Consider the following 10,065-nt stretch of genomic DNA (forward strand, 5'->3'; position numbering starts at 1 on the left):
TCTCTCTCTCTCTCTCTCTCTCTCTCTCTCTCTCTCTCTCTCTCTCTGTTTGTGTGTGTGTGTGTGTTCATAGCTTCCAGGTCTCTTAATGGGCCTGATATTTGTTCCTGCTGTGGATCAAGACTAATGCAGGCTCCCCCGACCTTATACCTTGGATGATGGTGCTGGCTATGGCAGGGATGGGTAACACTTGAGCACTTTCTGTGTGCCAGGCTCTGTTCCAAGCAGGCATGCCTAGCTCTGTTCACTTAAGACCCAGTCAGCTCTCTTCCACACAGTGACTTGCTGACAGGGCTTCCCAGCATGGCATTTGCCTCCTGTTGTGGTTGGCTCTTACAGACATTGAGAGGAAGGCTTTGGAAATCTGAGTTGGATTATGTCACTCCTCAGAGACCTTCAATGGCCTTCTATCATACTGTGAATGACAGATAAAACTCAGTGGTCCACAAGCCCCTCACTAGATGGCACCTCTATGTTAGCCATCTTTAGGGGGAGCCAGTCCTTCGCTCTGTCAGGCACTCTTTCAGAATCTCTGCCTGGATGGTTCCCTTTCAGTCCACTTCTTTCCATGTCTACTCAGACGCCACTCCCTGATGAGCTGTCAGTCGTCATTCTCTATGAAGCCCTTCCCTCCATCCCCTCAGTGTCTAGCCCCTTTCCCCTCAGCATTTTCACCAACTGCTACTGTGCAGTCTCTTCATTATCATCTGCCTCCACTTCCTGCAATGTGAACGCATGACAATGCCACCTTTATCTGTATCCTAAGCTCTCAAGACAGTGACAGGCACACAATGATCAGTACATATGAACTGAGTGAATGGTGGCTCTTAGCTCCACAGCCTCAATGATGCCACTTTCTCCAGTTGTACAGACGAAGACGTCAGGGCAGGTCTGCTGCCTTCCATAATTGACACTGTCCAGGATCTCACAGCAAGTAAATGGGGACATGGGTGGACACATCAAGCTACCATTGGCCACCAAAGTTGTGAGCCATGGTCCAGCCCACGCTCTTCCCCTCTCTGTCATAGCATTTTCAAAAGGATTTCATCTTTCTCTGCAGCAATCTGGAACTGCCTGAGATCTGTCAAACTGGTACTTGCTTCTCTGCTATGGAATACTAGTGTCACAGAGCAGAAGACAGCCAGAGGCCCTATAACCTCCACAAGTAGTGGTCCATTCTATATACACAGGGCCCTGTGGGCAGTGACTCTTCGGAATGTCCCAACATGGCAGTGTTCCTGTGCCCCATTGCCACAGAGCCTTCTGCTAAACAGAGCGCTAGGTGGAGGCTGAAAGCATTGAAAAGTAATCCCTGAGACATTTCGCATCCCTATCCCAAAGACCTTGAAGGTGTGAGGCCAGAGGGAAGAGAAGGCCTGAGAGGAACGACCTCACCAGGCCTTTTGATTTGATAACGTCATTTTAACATCAAAATGACCACTGATGTCTCCTCTCTTACCCCACATTTTTGCTTTCATTTAAAAAAATCCTATTTCTAGGCTTATACTCAGAAAGAGCATTGACTTTTTAAGTGTAGTTCTGTGGATCATGGTACACAGTATGACCACCACTCCCCAGAGCATCCTTTGAGTTATTATAATGGAGTATATCCTTTCCAACATCCTCCCACTGGCAAGTCCCAGTAGCTTATCCATCCATCTGGTATTCCTTTATCCAGAAAGTCTCAGTAAACGAAAACCTATGATATAGAGTCTTTTGGATCACATAATAAACATTGTAACCTTGTAAGAGACTGTCAAATTAGCTTTGTGGAGCAGAGACCACGTTCTTGCCACCAGTCCTCACCAGCACTTAATACGCCATTCAGAAAAATCTTTTAAGCTATTCTAGGCATGTCATAGCAGCTGATGAAGGATGGGGAACACCTTTGTGCTTACTGATCTCCCCTGTGTCTGTGTTGATGATGTATCCAAATACCTTTATATCAAAGATGTTGCCTCTTCTATTTGTGTCAGACTGTTGTGTGTCCCAAGCATTCTGCCTCTCTGGGGATCCAAGGGCTGAGTGCTGATTTAACATTGCTCTTTTGAGAATCCTGACCATGTGCTGGAAAGCTGGGGGTGAACGCCTGTTATCTAGAACTAAGAACCGCAGCAGCTGTATTCCAAATTTAGTAACTGAGAAAATTCTTCCAGGCTGTCTAGTCCAATCCCATTTTCTGCTTCTTAAAAAGGAGACAACTGAAGCGCAGAAAGGTTGTGCTTTGCTCACATCTCACAACTAGAAGGCTGGTGAATTAGATCAAGAACTTCCACCAACTAACTTGATCTTTCAACATCCCAAGATCTTGTTACTGTAGGCCTTAGGCACTGTGCAACATGTGGTCCTGGTCCCTGATAGGGTTTGAGAGAGAAAGGTAAGCAAAGCAGGAACATTTGAGGGAGGGAAGGTACATGTGGCTGTCCTAGTGGCTTGCCACCCTGGAGGAAACAGAGATAAGACAGTATTGGTTAAGCCAAACATCTAGGAGGGAGAGCATCTCAGGGTCGAGATTGGAGAGAAGCCTAAGATCAAGGTTATAACTGTGAGAATTTAATCTCATCAGAAGCATGTGTACCGGGTGTGGAAATAGTATATGGGGCAATGGTCAGTTTTCCTATTTGGTAATAGCCCCATGAGTCTCCAAATGAGTTTCTGTTTGGTTGGCCTTATGATACTTTCTAGCCCTGCTTTGACTGTGTTTTCTCCATTGCCTTGTTTTCTGGGCCTCTCTAGTGGGGAGCACCTTGGTGACCCCTCCTTCAGTCCACACTGCAGCTGCCAGAATTTAAATCCAGCAAGCGGCTTCTCGGATTTGCTTCGAGTTGAAATCAATATTTGCTGAGAAGAATGCATCTTAATTTCAGTGGCCAGTTCTCCGGGCGAGAATTGCTCTAAAACAAACCTCCAAACCCACAGACTTAATGCGTCCTAGTTCGGTTGTTTAGTAAATCTCTCCGCACAGAGAAAAATCCATTAGTCGTCAGGCAGGGATGAATGGGGGAAGGGGAGAAGCGGCAGCTTCAAGGAGGTCCCAACAGCAAGCAGAGATGGAACTTAGAACCCCAGGGACACAGGTGGATCCCCAGCTGTGTCTCCGGACCCAACCAGGACTGCTCCAGCTTTGAAGAACCAGGAGACCTCACCAGGATGTCAGTGACAGGACACCACTGAAAGAACACATGGGAAACATCCTGAGCCAACCCCAACCTCCCCCCTTCCTCCCCCCACCTCCCGCCCCTGCCTGCCTGAGGGAAGTGTTTTCTAATTGCCAACTGTCCCATTCTAAATCTACAAGGAGGCGATTGATTTTTTTTTTCCCTTCAGCAGGACGAGGGGAAAGCAATCATTTACCCCAGAACACAGACTTTAATGAATCCGTGAAAAAGGCGAGGTCACCCTGATTACATCTGCCCCTGACAGATTGGGATGGCTCCATGTGCTCTTAGGACTCACTAAGCCAAAGGAGCTCAGGATCCGGTTTCCTCTCCTGCTTCCTGAACTCTGCTGAGTCAGACTGGATCCCTACCAGGAGATCTTCTACCTGGAAGGCAGGAGACAGGGGTGTAGCATACACTGTAGACTCATTATGGAGAAGTAACTGGACTCTTAGGGGAGAATTGGGACTTTTGACTCCCTATAGAGCGTGGCAGAGTCCATCTCTGTCACTTCCTGACTGTGCGTCCAGGGCTGATCTCTTTATGCATCAGTTTCTTCAGTAAATGACAGAGTGCTGTTAGAACTCAAGGTCATGCATGCCGTTGATGGGCTAGACAAGGTGACAAAGGCTGCCACTTTAGTATCTCGGTTTATCCTGTCTCTAACATGACTTGAATATTGTTTGTTTCGTGATGAAAAGCAGACACAGAAGGGGAAAGGGGAGCCTACACAGGGTTGGAAATGAGCAAGCATTGGTATATGGGAGGGCTCTCCGCGGTCAAAGTGGGGGGAGATCAGCAGTGAGGTCATCAGGCAGAAGCAGGATGTCAGAGACTGCTGGGAAAGCATGCTCCTTTGCCTCAGGGAGTCTTAGCTTCAGATACAACCTTACATGCTAAGCTTAGTCTATCTTGGAGGTTTGGGGGTGGGCAGCCCACACTCAGAAAGCTGAAGACAAGAACAGCCCTAGCGATGATGGGTCTCCACACGTCAGTTCTCAGGCTTTCTCTTCTATGGTCCGACTCCACCTTTGCTTGCCTCTTTCTGTAGTTGGCCCTGAGCACCCAACAGACAAGGAGGCAGAAAGCCGAGGTGATATTAATGAAGGGGGAGGAGGGAGCAGGGAGGAAGAGGTATTTTTACCTTGAATTATTTTTATTAAATGTCACAACGGCTCCGCAGCACTTGGGATCTGAGTAGACAAATCAATGAAAATAATTATAGCGAACATCCTGCCTTTCCACTTTCCCTCCCTGTCAGCCCCCATAGCTCCCTGGGCTGGTAGAGAAGCACATTGCCTCGACTTGCACTCCAGCCCCTGGGGAGGGAGCAGGACTGGCCCCTCTGACCTCAACCCTTTCTTCACTTTTGTTTGTAGCAGCATACATGCTGGCCTGGCTTGGGGCTGGCATCTTGGGGGGAGGAACAACTCTAGCAGCAGCAGGAAAAATGAGCCAGAGGCCAGAGAGCGACAGGTAACTCCTATGGGTACTTAGACCCTAGGAAGGAAGCTTTTATTCTTAGAATTCATTTATGGCTTAGAAACAAACCTAAGAAGCTTAATGTTGCTAATCAGGTGATGAGATTAATCAAAGTCACATGAATGAAGTCTGCAAGAGTTATTCATCCATATGTACATCCAGCATCCATCCATCCATCCATCATCCATCCGTCCATCATCCATTTATCCATCCAACCAACCATCTATCCGTCTATCCAACCATCCATCCATCCATCCATCCATCCATCCATCCAACCATCCACTCAACTATTCGTCCATCCACCAACCATCCACCCACTCACCTAACCATCTAGCCATCCATCCATCATCTATCCATCCATCTATCCATCAATCCTACTATCTGTCCATTCATCCATCCTCCCATCCACCAACTCAACCATTCATCCTTCTATCCTACCATCTAGTCATTCATCATCCATCCATCCAGCTAGCAATGATTTATCCATCCATCCTATCATCTAACCATCCAGCATTTATGAAGCACCCATCCATTTATCCATCCAGCCACCCACCATTTATGTATTTGCTCATGCATCCTTCCTCCCATCCACCCACTCATACAATCCATAATATTCTTTTCTAAGACCCGATAAGGAATTTGTTGTGTAGAAGCCCATATTTTGCCATTTAAGAGTTAGCTGTATGTAGTGACATCTATTTGTATTAATGAGCTTCTTGGACCCCATGGCTTCTGGCTGGGTTCATTCCATGGAGATGTGCTAGAAGGAGGGGGGTAAGGCCAGGTATTCAGTTTCTCATTTCTCCCCAGGGGCTCCATCAACCAAAACCATGGCTGTGGGTTGGTGGCCATTTCCATGTGTCTTTTCCCATACTTGGGGGAGCTGGAAAACTCCTTCCAGGAAAAGGGTGCCTTAAGTACCTGTTCTCAGATACTTCCACATTCCTGTGGCACCCCTGGCCCTGTTCATGTCTTTGTAAGTAAATCTTTTACTCAGTGTACTCAGATGGTTTTTACTTCCTGCTGAGACTGACTGACAGCCTGGGCCACCTGGCCTGAGCCCATTATTTTATCTCACAGAATTTCAGTTTCTCCATGAGTGTAGTGAGGGTATGAGATAAGCTTTGCTCAGGGTAAAGGGGTAACTTCCCAGAGGTGACACAGCTGGTTTAGAGGCAGAGCTGAGAGGTAAAATCCCAACTATCAAGCCCAAAGCCTACCCTCTTTCTATCTGTTAGAATCTGGGCCCCATGCTGATGTCCTGAGCATTCAGAGAGTCATAACAACAGACAATCATGATATATAAAGGTCTGCAAACATTCTCCAGCCTCTCAGGACACCCCTGGTTGGGTTGTTGTGGGTACCTGGCACTCCACATGCAGGCGAGCTTGAGGTGTGCTGCTGGGCACTGTCAGCATCTCTTGTCTTGCTTGTGATTCACAGCCTGTCTGCAGGTCCCACTTGCTGGCTGCAATCAAGAAACACACGGACTGGTGTTGGTTGATATCATTAAGGGAGTCATTGTCACATTTTCTTCTTGTCTGAATAAATAAGACCTTAGAGAGGAGGACTCAGAATTTAAAAATAAGTTTTTATTTATGAGTATCTCTATGTGTGTGTGTATGTGTGTGTGGGGGGGTGGTTGGAGGCAGAGACAGAAAGACCATGAAAGAGACAAACATAACATACACACACAGAGCAAGAGCAAGAAAGCAAGAGAGCGAGAGAGTGAGAGAGTGAGAGAGAGAGAATGAGAGCAAGAGAGAGAGAGAGAGAGAGAGAGAGAGAAAGCATGAGAGAGAGAGCGAGAGCAAGAGAGTTAGAAAGAGAGAGAGCACAAAAGAGAGAGAGAGAGCACAAGAGAGAGAGCACGAGAGAGAGAGAGAGAGACAGAGACAGAGAGCAAGAGAGTTAGAGAGAGAGAGAGCACAAAAGAGAGAGAGCACAAGAGAGAGAGAGCATGAGAGAGAGAGAGAGAGAGAGAGAGAGAGAGAGAGAAAGAGAGAGAGAGAATGCACACATGCACATGTGCTCAGGTGCCCACAGAAACTGGAATCACATCCCCTGGATCTGAAGTTAAAAGGAACTGTGAACCACCTTACATGGGTATTGGAAACTGAACACTCGGGTCTTCTGAAAGAGCAGTAAATGTTCATAACTGCTGAGACATCTCTTGTAGCCCCAGAGGGCTGGTTTTGTTGAGTGATCCCCAGGTGCCAGGCACCTTGCAAAGGAGGTCTTTCCTTTCCTCTCCCTGCAGTCCAGACAGCAGGGATTTTCAACCCTAGATGGTGGTAACCTAGACAGAGAAAGGGGAGAAACTCACAAGAGGCCCTCTGGGTTGTGCTTCCTGTGAACGTGCAGTCTTCCTGTACTATGAGGGTGAGCTGCGCAGGCAGGAATAATCTGCTTTATTTGATCAGCGATACACAGCTCTTCAGTGTCTTTTGAGTTGGCAACTGTACTCCCCCGACCTGTGTCTTCTGCCTCATTCTCTTCCATAGCTCACTGCTTTTTAAGTTATTCGATTATTTATCGTTATTTCATGTATGTGCACATTTTGCTTGCATGTATATCTGTGCACCACGTGTGTACAATGCCAGTGGAGGCTGGAAAAGTGTTGGAACTAAAGTGACAACAGATGGTTGTTAGGCATCGTGTGGGTTCTGGGAACCAAACTGTGTCCACTGGGAGAGCAGTTAGTGCTCTGAACCACTGCACCATCTCTGCAGCCCCAGCTCGCAATTCCTTGGCAAGAGTATAGTCAAGTCTCCTGGAACCTTAACACAGACATCACAAAACCTTGCTTCCCTTTACAGGTATCACACACTGCTTCCCTGTTCCAATTCCTTACTTACATGCTGCTTGCTGCCGTAGCCAGGCTTCTATCCTGTCAAGCCAGGGTCCAGAAAAGAACATCAGGGACCTCCTGGTTACTAGTTTCTATAGGAATGAGATAGTTCTCCCCTTCAGCTTCACCCATTCATCCAGGAAATGTAATTGAGTCCCTGTTGTGTGTTGGGCATGATGGAATGCATTAGGCACTAGAGAGGAAGCATTAAACAAAATATTAAAACACTCTTCGTACTGGCCAGTTTTATGTCAATTTGACACAAGCGCGAGTCACTTGAAAGGAGGGAGTTTTAGTTGAGAAAATGTCTCCATAAGATCCAGCTGTAAGGCATGTAAGGCATTTCCTTAGTAAGTGATTGATGGGAGAGGGCCCAGCCCATGGTGGGTGCTGCCATCCCTGGGCTGGTGGTCCTGGGTTCTAGAAGAAAGCAGGTTGAGCAAGCCATGATGAGAAAACCAGTCAGCAGCATCCCTTCATGACCTCTGCATCAGCTCCTGCCTCCAGGTTCCTGTTCTGCTTGAGTTCCTGCCCTGACTTCCTTTGATGATGTGGAAGATAACTCAAATAAACCTTTTCCCTCCTAATTTGTTTTTTGGTCATGCTGTTTCACCACAGCAATTGAAGCCCTAATGAAGACACTCTTTTTCCATGGAATCTGCATCCATGTGAGTGGCAGATAATTGGCAAGCACATAAATAGTGTAAAGCAGAAGAGGTGGATGGTGGTGGTGTTGTGGGAGAGGCACTGGATCATCTGAGAGAAAGTAAGATTTAAGTTTAGAGCTGAGGTGAAAGGTAAAATCAGGGAGGGCATGCATACATGTTGGGATGGGGATTTTAGGCATGAAAGTAGCAGCTGTTAAGGTCCTGAGGTGACCATGCACTGGGCATCTTAAGGAGTATCAGAAAACTATTTCCTGGAAGGAAGGGAGTCAGGAGTAGATGAAACCAGAGTTAACAAGGGCCTGGCCATGTTACCTCAGAGGCTGGAATAAGGAAGTCTGGCAGTTTTGAAGCAAAGAACTATTGTAAAGAAATGATTGGTTTGATTTAGATTTGAGAATAATGTTTTGTTGCCAGTGGAGATTAACTGATGGAGGAAGACGGACAGGTTGCCAGGCCTCCTCTGCAGTGCTTGCCCTTTGAGCTGCCTTCCCTTTCTTGTGGCGCTTGCTCATCTACCTGCCCGCCTCTCTCACCTGGCTTAATCTGCTGAAATGATTGTTCTGTCTTCCCTTCTGCAGAAGGTGTGTGTGGGCTGTTGGCTCTGTCCACGGTTCTGAAGTCCCATCTGCACGAATGAAAGTGCTGCCGTGCACCAGAACCCATCAGTCCCTGACCTATAAGTACCCGGCATACTCATGGCTGCTGCGTGCCAGATGGGTTTATCCAGAAGTTTACTGGAATTCTCCACTCAATATCTTCAGGCTCTAGCTAATCAAGGGTAATGAAACTTCTGAAGGCAAAACTATAGACAAGGAGGGATTCTGTATGTTGTGGACAAGGGTGCACAAGACAAGGAACCCCTGGAGGAGATTCTAGAACAAGGCTGCAGAACCGGCAGTGTCAGAGAAAGCCATCACTTGGCAAGGAGGTGCCACCCCCTGAAGACCCAGTTATGGTGTTACCTGCACCCCGAGTGAGCTCTACTATCTCAGGCCAATTTCTTATCTCTCTGGCTAAACCTCGAATGTCAGTTGCAAAATGGAAAGAGGATTGTCCACCCCTGGGGACGTTCTGAGAGCCGGAGTTACTAAAATGTGTCGCAGCAGGACGCCTGGCACAAATAGGCTCCAGAAACAGATGCAGACGGGAATGGAATGTGAAGGACCTGTGCAAGTGGGACAAAGAATTCCACCTGAACGTCTGACAGAAGCCTGTTGAAAGAGCCAGTCCTCCGAGGAGAGCTTGTAGATAAAAACAGAAGGAAATCCATGCAAAGAAGCCATCTGAACAAAGGCCCCTGAAACCTTTTGTTCTTGTTGTTTTTTTTTCCTTTGCCATGATGCTCAAAATCAAGATGCTAGAGAAAACTCAATCCCAGCACCTGGCACCATTCTTGACAGGTCCTAGAAACCTACCTAATATCTGTGTGAGATGCATACCCAGTGCACGAAGAAGTGTGTATGCCTCCCCCTGTCCCTACGGGATGCCTGTCATAACCTTTACCATGCCATCAGCAGTGCCTTCCTTTCACATCCCAGCAGTAGGAAGCTGAGAAGCACAGGACATCCTACAGCTGACATGGGGGACAGCCCCAAAAACAGCCATCCTGTTTTGTTGCATTGGAACAATATGACAGTCAAGCCTCCAGCATTAGGCTACAACAGTTTTCAGGGACAAACTTGCCACAGGCCAAACATTTCCTCGAGTAGATGGTGTAATGTGCGCCTAGCATCCTTAAAGCCCATTGGCTCCTGCAGAATACAGGAATGGTCTATTCCTGAGGGTCCAGAGTGGTCTTGCTCAGGGGTAACCAGCTCCCACAAAGCCAGAGTGGGACAATCTGCAGCACTGTTCTAGGTTTGGCTGAGTTGCTACATTAATACCACTGCCTGGTTGTGACATTATA

General features: G+C 47.4%; 1 long non-coding RNA gene across 1 annotated transcript in view; it reads right to left on the reverse strand.

Annotated features, from left to right (window-relative positions):
* Positions 1 to 6,111, reverse strand: part of LOC114613787 — an 8,697-nt gene extending 2,586 nt beyond the window's left edge. Inside the window, exons 1-2 of the long non-coding RNA XR_003710233.1 lie at positions 6,005 to 6,111; positions 4,303 to 4,351 (exon numbers count right to left, since the gene is read on the reverse strand). This is a non-coding gene — a long non-coding RNA (uncharacterized LOC114613787). The remainder of the gene's footprint in view (positions 1 to 4,302; positions 4,352 to 6,004) is intronic.
* Positions 6,112 to 10,065: the final 3,954 nt, after the last annotated feature.

Source organism: Grammomys surdaster, unplaced genomic scaffold (assembly GCF_004785775.1).
Source record: "Grammomys surdaster isolate TR1022 unplaced genomic scaffold, NIH_TR_1.0 126278, whole genome shotgun sequence".
Lineage (NCBI taxonomy): Eukaryota > Metazoa > Chordata > Mammalia > Rodentia > Muridae > Grammomys > Grammomys surdaster.